The sequence below is a fragment of the Elephas maximus genome, chromosome 25 (assembly GCF_024166365.1).
Source record: "Elephas maximus indicus isolate mEleMax1 chromosome 25, mEleMax1 primary haplotype, whole genome shotgun sequence".
NCBI classification, from domain to species: domain Eukaryota; kingdom Metazoa; phylum Chordata; class Mammalia; order Proboscidea; family Elephantidae; genus Elephas; species Elephas maximus.
Genome location: NC_064843.1, coordinates 9,937,720 through 9,954,312, shown reverse-complemented (window position 1 = coordinate 9,954,312; position 16,593 = coordinate 9,937,720). Strand labels below are relative to the sequence as shown.

Here is a 16,593-nt window from a genome sequence, read left to right as displayed (position 1 = left end):
CTGTGGTCCATTAGTCCTTTGGACTGATCTTTCCCTTGTGTCTTTAGTTTTCTTTATTCTTCCTTGCTCCCAAAGGGGTGAGACCAGTGAAGCATCTTTAGGTGGCTGCTCTCAGGCTTTTAAGACCCCAGATGCTACTCAGCATGGTAGAATGTAGAACATTTTCTCTATAAACTATGTTATGACAATTCAGCTAGAAGTTCCCCAAGACCATTCTGGAAAACATCTCCTGGAGGGGATAAAGTGACGATCAATCTAATGCATGCATGAATGAAAAAAAAAAAAAAAAGAAGAGTTGTCATCGAGTCAATTCCGACTCATAGCAAGTCTGTAGGACAGAGAAGAGCTGCCCCATAGGGGTTTATGGAAGCTGACTGCTACATCTTTCTCCCATGGAGTGGCTAGTGGGTTCAAACTGCTAACCTTTCGGTCAGCAGCCAAGCTCTTAACCACTGTGCCACCAGGGCTCCGTAGATGGATGAGTTGGTGCTAAACCAAAGACTTAATCAAACTCCTAGCACTTCAAGTCCTATAGGGAGCTGAGGGTGACCATCCCTGTGTTACCAGGAGCTGGGGGTGACCATCCCTGTCTTACCAGGAGATCTGAATCCAGGCCATGCTTATTCTTCCCTTTGGGTGGGGATGGGGTTCTGAACTGTGGCTTTGGAGGGAAGTTGTGTGGCTTACAATTTGAGCTTTGCCTCCTTCCAAAAAGAATTTGAGGGGACTGACAGTAAGAGCACACCCAGAGGATGGGTCAGCGAGGAATGAAGCCAGAAGGAGCACTCAGAGGCCAGCAAAAGATCAAACCAAATCAGAGGATCAAACGAAATCCTTGGGAAGGGCCAGCATCTCTCAGGCCAGCGCCTTGGATTCGAGGAATAATCCTCATTTGGTTTTGTAAGAACAAAAGTATTCTTGGCTTAGAGAAGCAGCTGGCAGAGGCTGATATACAAATCTGTGTTTTAATCTGTTTATTGAAATGTTTAAGCATTTTGTTTTTGTAAATACATCCAGAAGATGCTGATTAGCTAGTCTCCTGAGTGATGGGGTGTGGTGGGGTCTTAGCCCTGCCATTTTGTTCCCCATCTGGTGGGAAAGTGAACTTTTCCTTTAAAAAAAAAAAACACCAGAAGACCAACTCCTTACACAAAAAACTTTTGGGGGCAATGGGGGGGGGGCAGTATTTCTTGTTAGAGTTGAAACAGAAGGTTTTTTCTTTTTGGTCTAGAAAAATTAATCTACAAAAACAGTTGGTGATGCCAATGAAATCACTCCAGGTGCTGGGAATGGCTTTCATTTTTACACTGTGTGATTCAAAGTCTAGTGACCAAGTACTCAAGAGCCACAGCATGCATCTGTAAATGGGGACACAGGCTGCAGGGAAACCAAGTGCCCTGACTTCTCCCGGCTTTTTGTTTGTTACTCGGGCACTGTCATTACATGTAACACGGTGAGAGTGCGGAGGCAGCCAGTGCTTGGAGAAAATGAGCTGCAGAGGCAATTTCCGCCAGGAGAACATTGGCTGTAATGGGTGCTGAGAGCCCTGCTTGCCCTGAATATGCCGCAATCATAGCCCGGTGCACAGGAAGCCGGCTTGATGAAGCCGTCACCATCAGTGGGACAGAAGCTGTTCCAGGAGGGCTGGACATGGCTTTCCCAAACAGCCTTTGCTGCATGAGGAGGGGGCCAGGCAGCGGGCCAGAGGAGGCGGGGGAGGGGGGTGTGGGTTGGGGAAAACTCTCTCGTGGGTCAGAAGGACGTTGTCTTGACCACTGGTTGCTCTGGTGTGTCCATCTTTCTGCTTCTCCCATGGTGTTCCTGAGAGGGTCTTTGGGCCAGAGAAACCAACTCAAGCCCAGTTCTTCCCTTGTTGCTCGTGAGACCAGAAAATCCAGAGTTGCAAGGGCATTAGACACAATCTGGTCTGACATTTCCCAAAGCCTGGTACCAAACTGCTGGTGTACATGACATCTTTTAAGCTGGGGCTTCCTTTTTTTAAAATTTTATTTTGTCTTTGTTGTTGAGATTATGCACAGCAAAACACATAACACTTCAACCATTTCTACATGTCCAGTTCAGTGGCACTGATCATGTTCTTTGAGTTGTGCAGCCATCCTCACCCTCTTTTCTGAGTTGTTCCTCCCCCATTAACATAAACTCGCTGCCCCATAAGGATCCTATCTAATCTTTTGAGTTGCCCTTGTCGCTTTGATCCCTTATAGATAATTCTTAAAAGAGCATAATGCTCAAGGCAGACATTTTTTTTTTTTTTTTTACTAGATAAGCTAAACTGTTGTTTGGTTTAAAGAAGACTTCAGGGGCTCCTTCGGGTTTAAGTTTTAAAGATTATCTCAGGGCAATAGATTCAGAGGTTCACGCAGCCCCCAAGGCTCCAGGCAGTCTGGAATCCATGAGAATTTGAAATTCTCTTCTGCATATTTGGTGAGACTTTTTTTTTTAATTTTTAAATAAAATTTTTATTTTGGAATAATTTTCAGTTGACAGAAAAGTCACAAAGTTAGTACAGCAGTTCCCCTCTACCCTTCACCGAGCTTCCCTGTTGGTAGCAGCTGACATGATCGTGGTCCGTTTGTCACAAATGAGAAACTGACGTTGGTGCGTTGCTTTTAACCAAACCCCGGTCTGCCCATGGGCACCGTCTTTCGATTCCAGGGGCCAAATCACTGTTAGGTGGTACTTCTTTTTAAAAGAAGTTTAATTCTTTAGCAGTTATTTTAATGAACATTACAAAAATACATGGTAGTCACATCAAACATTAAAGCTTGGGACAAATGAAATGGTAAAAACAAGTCAAAGAAAAGTTATTTGTTGTTGTTGCTCTAAGTCGCTGTCCAGCTGGCTCGGACTCGTGGCGACCTCATGTCTAACAGAGAACTCTTGCCCGGTCCTGTACCATCTTCATGACGGTTAATGTTTGAGTGCATTGCTGTGGCTATCCTGTCAATCCACCTCGTGGAGGGTTTCCCTCGTTTTCACTGACTCTCTGCTTTACCAAACATGATGTCCTTTTCTAGTGATTGGTCTTTCCTGATGATGCGTCCAAAGTCAGTGAGCCGAAGTCTTGCCAACCTTATTTCTATAGATATTAGTAAAGGTAGTACTCAACTTGGTGATAAGAACTATGCCGTAGATGTTGTCCAGCCCTGCCCTTCAAAACCCAAAAGAAGGAGGGGGCTTTGTGTCACATCTCCTGGCACGTTAGTGACAAAGTACCAGCAGGGCTGGGCTGTTGATTCCGGCCCTGCACCTCTTCCAGAACCAACAGCAGCCCTGTCCTTGCTTGGGAGCTGCGGAAAGAAGAAGGAGGAGGTGGAGGAGAGAGAAACTCAGTTGGGATAAAGTTTCCATTTCAATTATTCAGGGACCCTTGACCCTCATTACCATGGATAATCAAAACCTGGCTGGATGCATCATGCTTTAACTAAAAACATCGTTGAAGTGGCCTTGGAGACGAGCAGGCAGATAATTGCAGGGGGCAGGTGTCCAATTACTCAGGCAGGCGCTTTCCTATCTGCTCAGAGATGAGAGCAGCCTCCAACATGGTGTCACGTGGCCATGGAGTGCTCCTTTACTGAAGGGCCTCGGCAGGTACAGCCTCATTTCTCAGCAGGCAAGCCTCTCTTGGTAATGGCGAGGTGGACTCTAGGGTGAACTGAGCCCAGGAGAGAATGGCTGAAATGAAAACTGGAGCACGTGGTCACCCAGCAGAGCCCCGTGTCTGGTGCTTCCTCTGCCCAAAGCCTGCTTGACAGAGCTCTGCATTTGATTATGGACGGGGGCTTGGAGTCTCTTAGGATTCTCACCTAGTTTGTGAGTTTGGAAGTCTCTGGAAGCAAAGACTGGGTTTGGTTCCATTAAGTGAGTGATTTGATTCAGATAGACTTTCACCTACAGAGTCCCTGGGTTGTACAAAGGGTTAAGCGCCAATCTACTAGACGAGAGGTTGATAGTTCGAACCCACTCAGAGACTCCTTGGTAGACATGCCAGGTGATGTGCTTCTGAAAGCTCACAGCCTTTAAAATCCTATGGCGCACACATGGATTTGCCATGAATTGGAGTAGACTAGACAGCCACTAAATAACAACAGTCATTGGACTACTGTGACTGAGGCCTGGCTCTGTGCCGGCCCTGTGCCCCGAGTGAGCTGCAGAAAGGGGGCAAAGGAGGACAGAGAGGCGTGTGTTCAAACCACTGCAGATGACATCTGGGTGGCACCCAGAGAAGGGACGGACAGATAGAACAGCCGGTGGGCACCGTTGCTGAGCATCCGCCTCGGGGTCTCGAGAAGAGGCTTCCAGATGACCACTTGTCTTCATTTGTCTTGGGTGGTCTTGGTCTTTCACAAATTGTGTTCCATGGACCGTGCAAACCAGAAGAACCAGGGCAGTTGTTGTCTAGTTGACTCCAACTATTGGCCACCCATATGTTTCAGGGTAGAACTGTGCTCCATAGAGCCTACTGTGGCTGATTTTTCAGAAGCAGATTGCAGTCTGGATGGACTTAAACCTTCAACCTTTTGGCTAGTAGCCAAACATTTAACTGTTTGCACCCCCCGCAGACTGAGTGTAGATACATATCTATATGTATATATAAGGGTTTGGTTAAGTGCTTAAGAGCTAAATGAAAGGTCGGCATTTCAAACCCACCAGTGGCTCTGTGGGAGAAAGATGTGATGGTCTGCTTCTAAGGCTGTCCAGTAGGGTTGCTTTGAGTCCGGATGGACTTGATGCCAATGGGTTTGCTTTGTTGGTATATATACAGTGAAACCTGTGAGAGCTGGAAGTTGACGGGGCTTCCTTGTTTTTCTGGAACTCGCAAGGTTCCTGCCTTTGACAGGGTGCAATCTTTCCCCCTGCTCTTTTTAGTGGAAAATATTTTAGTTTCCTTTTCTGACAGGTTTTTGCCCTACACGGGTTCATACACACGCACACACACACACACACACACACACATATAGGAGCCCTGATGGTGCAATGATTAAGAGCTTGGCTGCTAACCAAAAGATCAGCAGTTTGAATCCCCCAGCTATTCTTTGGAAACCCTATGAGGCAGTTCTACTCTGTCCTACAAATTCTCCATGAGCTGGAAGCAACTCGATAGCAACAAGTTTCGTTTTTTAGGCGGGGGGAGGGGATCGCCAGGCCTTCCTTCCAAGGCACCCCGGGTTGATTTGAGGATCGTTTTCTCCATTGACATTCATTTATTGAACATACTTTGGGGACCTGATGCTCTGCTAGGCCCTGTCCCTGGCACACTTGGGTACTTTGAAGGGGGTTGCTGGGAATGGGGGAGAGAAGGCAGGCAGCAGGATGTGGCAAGAGAGCTGGGGGTCTTGGATGGAGCTGGGAAGGACTTATGTCATTACCACTATTGCTTTGACTCACTGGGCACTGGGACAGGTGTCTGTGCCCGCCGCCTGCTCTTTGGACCATGCCAGGAGCCAGCCCAGTATCCATGCTCTGACCAGCCACACTCTGTGCCCCGGGTGAGCAGGTGGCTGTGCTTGGAGTTTCAGGCAGGGGACAGTTCAGCTGCAGCCTGCTCCTCATCCCAAGGCTTTCTGCCCTGGGACTGCACATTTAGGGGCCGGGCAAGGTCCTGGGGACCAAACCCCAAAGGCGGGTGATCTTTCCGTTCCCTCTGGCCATGGTGGCTCAGCAGAAATGTCTGTCTGAGGGTGCCAGTGCACAGTGTGTCACCCGGACACACGGACACCTGATGTCTTTGTTGGCTTTGCTACGTTTTACTGTAACACACTGTGTAGCTCTGTCTGAAAGAACAGCTGCCGTAGGCTACAATTTGCCAGATGAGCTTGCTTTGAGCAAGTGAGTTCTGTAGCTTTTTTTTTTTGGCGGGGGGGGGGGGATGGGGGGGAAGGCCTCAGAAAGCAAGTTAACAACACTTTGAAAATTATTTTTCCTTGTCTTTGGTGACTGTTGCCCAGGCTTGGCTCCTTGGTTATCTGTCACGGGCTTTAAAAAGGACAGGGATATCACAGTGTTTACACAACTTGGAAGGGGAGAGGTTTGTTCATGTATTTGTTCTATTGAGATATAACTTCCATCCCATCAAATCCATCCTTTGAAAATGTACAGTCCGATGGGTTTTGTATACTCACAAAGTTGCGCAACCATTGCTGTCGCTGGGTGCCGCTGAGTCGACTCTGACTCACAGTGACCCCATGTGACAGAGGACAATTGCCCCACAGGGTTTTCTGTGCTGTGACGTTTACAGGGTCAGATCACCAGGGCTTTCTCCCAGGGAGCCGCCTGGTGAGCCTGAACCGCCGATCTTTCGGTTAGCGGCTGAGTGCTTAACCACTGCGCCACTGGGGCTCCTTCCCCAAACCGAACCTGTTGCTGTAGAGTCGGTTTCGACTCGTAGCCACCCTGTAGGACGGAGTAGAGCTGCCTCATAGGGTTTCTAAGGCTGTAATCTTCGCGGAAGCAGAATGCCACATCTCTCTCCTGCAGGGTGGCTGGGGGTTTGAACCACGAACCTTTCTGTTAGCAGCCAAGTGCTTAACCACTGCGCCACCAGGGCTCCTTAAGGCTGCTTTACCACTGCCTAATTCCAGAAGGTTTTCATCAGCCCAAAAGGAAACCCTGTAGCCATTAGCAGTCATTCCCATCCCCCACCCTCGGCTCCTTGGCAGCCACTAATCTGTTTTCTGTCTCTATGGATTTGTCCATTCTGGACACTTTATGTAAATGGAATCATACAAAATGTGGTTGTTTGTGTCTGGCTTCTTTCACTCAGCCTAGGGTTTTCAAGGCTCATCCATGCTGTAGCTTATCAGAACTTTATTCCTTTTTACTGCCGAATGATATTCCAGTGTCTGGGTGGACCACGTTTTGTTTATTCAGTCTTCAGTTGAGATATTTATTTTTAATCAAGGGTTTTTAATTTTTTTTTTTTTATAGTAGCTCTTGTACAGGAAACTTTGCCATTAACTTACCTTAATAAAGTACATTCAGATTGCACCTTTGGAGTTGTAGAGGCAAACCAGCTTCTTTTGGTTCCAGAATGTGGGGACAGATTCTTTCCTGAGGGTTTCCGTGATTGATTCCTGGAAACATCTGGCCCAGGCACTCCCAGGGGGTAGGAGTGAGGATGTCTCAGCTGGTCACCCCTTTTCTCGTGTCTTTCCTCCTCCATAGCTCTCTGATCCTGAGCAGAACTTTTGGGGGTCTCCGCTACTCCGGGAGAAAGTCCAGTTTCCTCAAATGATGTTCCAGGTGCATTGCCGGCTGGCTCCAACCAGTATTTCCGTCTCCTCTTCTCCCTCCCGAAGTCTACTCTAACCCTCTAGGAGCAGTGGAACACCCCACATCTCTGACCTTCTTGTGCATATCAGGCCTCCCAGCTTCCTCTTGCTCTTTCTTCTGTCCATCAAACTCCTATGCATCCTGCAATGCCCAGCTCGTTGCCATTTCCTCCAGGAAGGTTTCCCCAAGCCCTCTTCCTCTGGGTTCCCACAACGTTTTATTTGTATGTCTGTTGTGGTCGGGGTGACACAAACAATGTTTAACAAGGAGCAAGGTGCAAGCACTAAGAAGTCAGAACAGTCATTGGTCTCAGTGCTGGAGTAGGCTCCCGTACCAGGCATTTACTCCTTGGTTGCTCAGTGGTAGGGGATTTGGGGGCCCCGGGGGTGGAGCACTGGAGGAGGAGTTGTGTTGCATAATGAATTAATAAACAAAATGTGGTTTATCCATACAATCGAATATCATTCGGCCACAATTCGAGAGTTGCATTGTGCTGTCTCTGTGTTTGTCCATTTCCCACACTCAACTGCACACTCCCGGAGGCCAGTGTGCGTGCTCACTGGAGCTGGGGGGGATCGGGAAGCAGACGTAATGAGTTGTTGCACACTTTGGTTCTTTCAAAACCCAACTCACTTTGGGGCTCATGCTCCCTGATGAAACTCCCCCAGCCCTGATCTCACAAAAGAGGAGCCTGAGATTATGAACAGCTGGATATACCTAATTTTTAATTTTGGTGAAAATATGCATGCTCATATACCATTTCAACAATGTCTACACATACAACTCAGTAACATTGATTACATTCTTCAAGTTGTGCAGACATTCTCACCCTTCTCCGAATCATCCCACCACCATTGACTTCGATTCCCTGCCTCCTAAGCTCCTCATCTAACCTTTTGAGTTGCCTTTGTCAATTTGGTGACACAGAGGGGAAAGAAGCAACCCTCCACCCAATGAAAGAATGACACATTTACAAGTGACAGGAAACCAGCCTAAAATAGTTAATATTGCATTATCCTCTGCCAGTTTTGCCTCTAACCTGCTCCGTCTGACCTCCCAAATAAATTTTTTTCTGTTAGCTAATATTCTGGCTTAGAGATCTATTCCCCCCTTGGCCTCCCCCACGTAGAATAGTTATATTTTTCAAAGAGAGTGAAAGAGGATTGTTCTGCTTCTCTCCCTCATTTTCTCCTTCCAAAGGCGACCAGAGCAGTGAGGACTAGGGTGAGAAGAGTGAGGTACTCATGGTTGAGAGGGGACAAAATTTCAGGGGGCTCCAGAAAAAAAAAAAAAAAGACTCTGTAACCCGGATAATATCTGAATACACTATTTTAAAACAAAAATTAGTGCGAATAAGTCTATGACAGACAAAACATAGACATTTTAAATAAAGACACCACCACAGAGATTGTTGGCCGAGGGGCCCTACCACCATTCCCTGCAATGGATATGTTCATCCTGGACCCTCAGGAACCCCTGGGGTCATGCTTGGAGTCTCCACAGACTCTCTGCAGTGACCACACACCCAGGAAAACAGCACCCCTTGCTCTAAGTTTTAATAGCCTGCACAGGACAGCATCGGCTCCAATGCGCTGGATTGCACACCCACCTTCCTGAGCAGCCACTCTCTTTGTGGGCTGTTAGCTCCATCATCGCAGTTACCCAACAAAGCCTGAGCTGGGTTCGAATTTTTTTTTCCTTCTCTGCTTCTATCTCTTCCTGTTTTCTAATTGTTGCTACTGTGACATTAGGTAATGTATAGAAAATAATTTACTTCCTATTTCCGAGCCAGCCCGGGTTTCGTCTCTGCTAGAGCCTCCTCCTCTAGGTTGTGAGAAATGGCGCTTTCCTCAGTTAGACACGGCGTTGACTCAAAGGCCAAGCCAGGGAAGCCAGCTCTTTTCTACGGTTTCTAAGGTGCATTGAGCATCTCGCTGCCCCCTGAGATGCTGGCTGCGGAGGAGGAGCTGGTGGAGGTTGCTAAGACGCCTTCTCAGCAAAGAGGAACAGGTTTCTTACAGAGAGGTAAGGAGCGGCCCTTGAGTTCACGTCTCCTCTGGGTGGAGGAAGCCCAGTTGCCCTTTTTGGATCTGTGGCTGCCTTTTCAGGGTCAGGTCAGCATCTCGGGTTGGGAAGACGTTGCTCTTCATAAAGGCACATAACATGCTCCACAGTAGAGCCTATCTAAGACATCAGTTAAAACAAACCAATGATCTCTTTTCACCCCATAGTTTTTAATGATATGTTTGCCTTCGAGCATGCAGTTAAAAAGAAAATGCTATGTAAAACTGGTCTGACCCAGCTCAGCAATTCTCTCATGTACTTAGCACCACTGTTGCTTTTGTCAAAATATTTACTGCAACTCACAACGGCTGTCAGAAGCCAGGTCCACATCCGTGTTCTGCTAAACAGAAAAGCAACCTATAAGTAGAGTCATTGCTCTATAAACAGTTTTTTTCTTTTTTTTCCAATGATGGACCTAATTAAACAGAAGGCGTGAATTGGTTAGAAACACCGGTTTTATTAGCCCAAGAGTTTTAAAAACAAAATGTACAGTGTGTATAATTTAAATATCAAGGTATTTAATAGAAATACTATTTATAGCGTGTCTACCAATCAGCCACCCAAGGGTAGCATTTTTCAATGAGATTTATGGGGGCCAACAGTTCCTATGTTTATACACATACTCGGGTTCCCAATGTCCAAAATAACCAAGAGCTGGAGGGGATCTCAGATAAGCAGTGGAGGCCATGTTCTGAGAGGTACCAAGCCTCTCCTTTCCCGTAGCAAATCTTTCTGTAAGAACGAAACCAGAGATGTTATCTGCCCAAATACGAAGAGAGGCAGGATGCAACTTCGAAAAAAGACAACATCCGCTTACTGGGAAAAAACAGAAGAAACGTCACAGCCAGCTTAAAATATCGTGCCTTTTAACCACCTTGTTGCTCTGCTCCAGCTGAAAGCGAGTCTTTGTGATAACAAGGCTAACATGAATTAGGCAAACGTTGAGGTCTGTGGTCATCTTGTGGTCGGCATGCAGGTTCTCAGAGGCCAAGTGAAGATTTGCTTTCTCAGTTGGACTTAAATTGGGAAGTTGGGGGAGGGGTGGCTATGAAGGAGGAGCTCCTTGGGAAGGGCACACCCCAAAGGCATCAGTGACTCTGGCATTGTTGTCCAGGAGAGGTGAGTTCAGGGTGGGGGGCAAAAGGGTACTGGCCACGGAGGTCTTGCTGGGGGAGAGACATGAACATCACGTACCTAGAGAACCAGGGTTGCAAAAGGCGGAGGGGGGCAGGGGTAGGCCGATGTGTGACTAAAAGGAAAGAAAAATAGGACCATCAGAATGCCTCCCCTGGCCAGACAGGCTGCTCCACTGTCTTATCCAACCCTTCCAACATGTGGACATGGACACCAATTTTAGATAAGGAAAACACAGCTCAGAGAGTTTAAGTGACTTTTTCAAGGCCCCAGAGCTTGTAGGCAGCAGAGCAAGGGTTCAAAGACAGGTCTTGCCTGGAGTTCTGGAATTTGGCCACCTGCCCTGGCCTTCTGGATGTGGCATGGCAGAGACGGCTGAGCTACTCTGGGAAGGTCGAGTTCTGGAATTTCTGTAGAGCTGGCCTGAGGCATCCTTACAAAGCCTCTTCTCTACTTCGGCTTACAAAGCGGTGGTCTTTGCAGGCCTTCGTTGTTTTAACTGTAGTTTCTTTGTGACCACTTTCTATTCATAGCAACGGTGAAGCTTTTTCTTATAAGGCTGTTGTTAGCTGTCATCCAGTCAGACCCTGACTCATGGTGACCCCGTGCACAACGGGATTGGATCATTGTGCTTCATAGGGTTTTCACTGACTGATTTTTTGGAAGTAGATTGCCAAGCCTTTTCCTAGCTCATCTTAGTCTGGAAGCTTTGTGGAAACCTGTTCAATATCACCAACAGACAGGTGGAGGCTGCATTCGAGGGGCATTGGCTGGGAGTTCAACTTGGTCTCTCACATGGAAGGTGAGAATCCTACGACTGAACCTCCACTGCCTTTGAATGTCAGGATACTTAAGGAAAAGTGAGTTGATATAAAGAAAACTATGTAAAGTAAAATGGTCTGTGCTGAGTCACTGTGTATCCAAGGGTGGGCCTGCAGCACCCAGGGCTCCACGTACAACACAATGAAACACTGCCCTGTCCTGCGCCACCTCCATGATCGTTGGTATGCTTGAGTCCGTTCTTGTAGCCCCTGTGTGTTTTGAGTGCCTTCCAACCTAGGGGGCTCATCTTCTAGCACTGTATTGGACAGTATTCTGTGATAACTGTAGGATTTTCACTGGCTGGTTTTCAGAAGTAGATCACCAGGCCTTTTTCTAATCTGTCTTAGTCTGGAAGCTCTGCTGAAGACTGCACCAGGGGTGACCCTAATGGTATTTGAAATACTGGTGGCTTAGCTTCCAACATCATAGCAACACATAAGTCCACAAGATGACACCCTGACAGATGGGTGGTGGTTTTAGGGGCCTGGTTTTAGAGGAAATATAGTTGCTGCATTAAAGAACATTGACTTACATGCTGGGAAGACCATTTCTATTTCAATTCTCTCTTGTATTTATTATTTTTATAAGTTAATTCTTTTGTCTTGAGATAACTGTGGATTCACATCCAGTTGTGAAATGATGCAGAGAGATCTTACGTACCTTTGACCCACTTCCCCCAATGCTAAAGAAAAAAACAAAACAAAACAAAAAGACCTGTTGCTGTCAAGTTGATTTTGACTCATGGCGATCCTGTAGGACAGAACAGAATTGCCCTTCAGGGTTTCCTAAGCTGTTATCTTTACAGAAGCAGACTGCCACATCTTTCTCTCACAGAGCAGCTGGTGGGCTTGAACTGCCAGCCTTTTGGTCAGCAGCTGAGCACTTAGCCACTTTGCCACCAGGGCTCTTTCAATGGAATAAAAAAACAAAAATAAACGAAATACTGAAATATACAACTTCGATGACTCAAAAGCATCGTGTGCTCAGTGAAAGAAGGCAGGATTCAATCTTTGATGTGACATTCTGGAAAAGGCAAAACTATGGGGACAGAAAATAGATTGGTGGTTGTCAGGGGCTAGGAGTCTGGGAGGGGCTGACCAAAAAGGACATGGGGAGTTTGGGGGGGCAGTGATGGAACTCTTCTAAATCTCAATTGTGGTGCTTACACAACTGTATCCTTTTGTTCAAATTCATAGTATCATACACTAGAAAAACTGAATTTTACCGTACATGAATTGTACCTTAAGAAAAAAACAAAAACACCTTAGTTCCGTGCAGGGTACCCCTGCTGAGAGATGGAGAGAGTCTGGGAAGCAGCAACTCCTGCCATCATCTCAAGTCTGCAAACAAAGGACCATCTTTTCACGTCTCAGTGGACACATGCACACCCTTTGTGAGCAAACCCACAGGCCCTGTTAAGTGTATTTGCATATTGCACCCTGTGTGCTCGCTGTATGTGTTTACCAAGGGCACTCCACACACACTGCGTTTCCAAGGGTGGATACTTGACGACGCAGGGGTTAACGCTTGTAATGCTCTGGGTCCCATCAGTATGTGCGGCCTGTTCCCTACCCCTTCCTTGAATCCAGTGTTTCATCTGTTTGCTATTTTCCTGGCTAATGACTGTAATTATATAAAACAATAAACCGTCACGAATGCAATATTCCGAATGACATTATTTCACATCATAAACAAGCACGTCTGTAGTTTGCCAGGTGATCCCGAATGGCCGTGCTGTGTTCTATTTCATTATATGTGTTCTAAGCAGCGTGGGGTGATGACCAGCCCCCCAACATGGCCAGCCCACAGCAGGAAGGGCTGCTCTGGGGATGCATAGCAGCCAGCAGTGGTCACCTTCAAAGTGGCCTTCTGTGGAGGAAGAAGGGCAATCCCTGACAACAGCTCTCGCCTTCCTGTTGGTCCTGTCTGCCAGCCAACAAGAAAGCTTTAAGCTTGACTTTCCCCATCTGCCATACAGGGTAAGAGTCAAAACAGTACTAAGGACAGGCCCCTTACTCGACATTTAAATGAGCATGGTGCCTCTAAATCAAAACCCAAACCCGTTGCCTTTGAGGAGATTCTGACTCATAGTGACCCTGTGGGGCAGAGTACAACTGCCCCATAGGGTTTCCAAGGAGCGGCTGGTGGATTGGAACTGCCAACCATTTGACTAGCAGTTGTGCTCTTAGCCACTGTGCCACCAGGGCTCCGAGGTGCCTCTGGTGTCTACAATTTCTAGACGTTTTGTGCCCAGACATGTTTCTCCTCATTCTGCAGGTGGAGAAACAAAGACCCGGGGAAATAAAAGACTTGCCCCAAATACTGCTGGGCAGGCTAGCAGCTGTGAGGGGAGCACTTTTAGGTTTAGTGCCCTATGCTGTAATCGCGCCCGGCACACACCTACCTCAGGGCCTTTGCACTGGCTGCTCCCTCTGCCCGAAACGCCCTTCCTCCAGGTACCAGCATGCTCACTCTATCGTGAGCTCCAAGTGTTTGTTCCAACACCTCCTTCTCAGTGGGGCTCACCCAGACCATTTAAAATCACAGCCCTCCCTCCCTCACCTCTCCCCCACATATTCCTGTCCTCTCTTCTCCTGGTCTATCTTTCCTATAGAGCTTATCATTGTCTAATACAACATACAGTTTATTTTAAAAACTACTCCTTGTCTGTCTCCTTAACTAGAGTGGAAGTTCCGTAATAGAAGTGCTTGTCTTTACTGGCGTAGCCCTGGGGAGACCACCTCATCCTGGTTTGCCCTGGACGTGCCTGTTTTTAAAACTGTGGCTGTTGTTGAGTACCGTGGAGCCTAACTCATAGCGACACCATGCGACAGAGTAGAAAAGTCCCATAGGGTTTCCTAGGCTGTAATCTTTATGGGAGCAGATTGCCAGGCCTTTTCTCCAGCAGAGCTGTTGGTAGGTTTGAACCGCCAGCCTTTTAGTTAGCAGCCAAGAGCCTAACCACTGAGACACCAGGCCTTCTTAACCTGATTATACCAAAAAAACCAAACCTAACCAAACTCATTGCTGTGGAGTCTATTCTGACTCATAGAGACCCCCTGGGACAGAGTAGAATTGCCCCTTAGGGTTTTCGTTCTGTAATCTTTAAGCTAGCTGATGGAAGGTCTTTTCTCCAGCAGAGCAGATCGTGGGTTCCTACCGCCAATCTTTCGGTTAGCAGCCGAGCGATTAACAGTCGCGCCACCAGGGCTCCTCGTTGTGCCATTAGATGGCTTAATGCATGCAAGCGCTCGGAACGCTGGCTGGCCCAGGTTACCCACTTCTGCTAAGAGTCTGTGAAAACTATGATCTCCACTTGGGCTCATCCAGGTAAATGTGAGTTACTTAGAAACGGAAACGGGACAAGCGTCCTCACAGTTGTCGACAGATTGCTCATGGCACTTACGCTGCTGTAAGGGCCTTAGGTGGGACCCTATAATCCTCTTCGATGCACATTTTACAAATAAGAATCCCTGAAGTTAAAGGGACTCTCTGAAGCCACATGCTGGGTAAGTGGCAAAGCTGGGACTCCAACCTGGGCTTTTCTGTCTTCAGCCGAGGCACCTCCAGACCCCAGGGGCCGCAGACCACACGAGAAGGCCCCCTCTCCTGCCTCAGACGACCCAACATGCCTCTTTTTTTCTCCAAACATCCGCGACCTATTGGCCATCTACAGGGAAGCCACGTAACGTGTGTATGAAAATTAGGCAGTGGCACAGCCCACTCTTGGGCTTCAACTTACATAAGCTCTCTGCACACGGTATTTTGTTTGTAAATGATCTTCTTGCCTGCTCAGTTATCCCAATTTGTTTAAAAATATATATTTTGCCACCAAATACAGTGAATTTGGAAGAAGTTAGAGTGGAGGCTGACATGCATTTGGCCTTAACTGGTCCTGAGCAGCCTGTGGCCCAGGCCTGTTTTCGGGGGCGGTGGTGCTCCCAGCCAGGTGCCCTTGTCCTTGCCAGCCCTTGGAGAACCTGGCAAATGTGAGGGCCACTCTTGCTGTCTGGAGAAATTCACCCCTGCTGTAGTATCAGCTGTGATGTCAGTGGGGTCCTGGCAGAGGGCACACTGGAGGGGGCACTGGAGGGGAGTCTGGTTGTTGCTGTTGTGAGCTGCCGTGGAGTGGGCCCCTGACTCATGCTTACCCCATGCACAACTGAGCAAATCCCTGCCCAGTCCCCATGATTAGTTTTGTATCAGACCATTGTGATCCATAGGGTTTTCACTGGGTGATTTTCAGAAGACTACCTGGCCTTTCCTCCTAGTCTGTCTTAGTCTGGAGGTTCCACTGAAACTTGTTCAGCGTCATAACGACACACAAGCCTTCACTGACTGAATACAGGTGGTGGCTGCATGTGAGGTGCATCGGCCGGGCCTCAAACCCGGGTCTGCTGTATGGAAGATGGGAATTCTACCATTGAACCACCATTGCCCTCACAGGGGAATTTAAGGAGGGGACTATTTGCAATGGGTAAAGTGGACCTGGTTAGGGCTGGTGAAGCTTCCCAGGACTGATGGTAGTAGGGAGTGTTCCCCCACCCCCGGGCCTAACAACCAAGGGGTGGGAGCTGTTACTGGGGACTGGAGAGGGTCACTGGGCATAAGCGTGGCTTTCAATAGAGGGACGCAGCCCACCTTGAAACCACCTGACCTCACTCTCCTTCTTCCTGCCCCTGACTATTGGTGCTGCCTGTTGGACAACCTCAACCAGAAGCAGCCAAAGCACAAGGGAGCCAATTGCTGTCTCCCGGGGCTCGAGGGGGCACAGAGCAGAGTACAGAGCAGCAGACCTCTCCGGAGGGCCTAGATCTGACGGTCTCTAGGTCAAGGTCTTAAATTAGAGGGGTGTTCCCCAAGTCTGGAACTGCACCACTTGGGGTGTGCAATGTTATATAAGGAGCCCACAATGTACATTAGAAAAATTAATGGTTATCTATCTTAATGGTTCTTAGAAAACATAATGATCTTTCCTCTTTGGTGATGACATTGTCCCTTTGTTAAGTAATGTTATTCAAGCGAAACAGACTCCATTACCCAGTGGTGGGGGGAAGAAGGGACCATGCCTGGCAGGGGTGACAGTACTCCAGGATGTACTGAAGCTTGGGAAATTCATCCCTAAGACAGCAACCTCAGCTCCCAGGCTCTCTCTGAAAAGCTTGATCTGCTTCTTCACAGCCTTCTCCTTCAGGGTCCCAGCTGTGAATGAAAAAAAAGAAATTATTTTTTAAATAATATTTTATCGTGTTTTTGGTGAAAGTTTACACAGCAAATTAG

General features: G+C 47.6%; 1 protein-coding gene across 10 annotated transcripts in view; it reads left to right on the top strand.

Annotated features, from left to right (window-relative positions):
- ZNF831 (zinc finger protein 831) overlaps window positions 1-16,593 on the top strand; it is a 139,235-nt gene that overhangs the window by 11,816 nt on the left and 110,826 nt on the right. For 5 of the 10 annotated variants that reach the window (XR_007515386.1, XR_007515385.1, XR_007515384.1 and 2 more), the window contains exon 1: window positions 8,831-9,318. The exons of 1 other annotated variant lie outside the window; for it this stretch is intronic. The gene's annotated coding sequence lies outside the window, so the exon portion shown is untranslated. Of the gene's footprint in view, window positions 1-8,825; window positions 9,319-16,593 lie in introns of those variants that run through there. 4 more of the 10 variants (XM_049869017.1, XM_049869019.1, XM_049869018.1 and 1 more) reach the window with 2 other exon arrangements.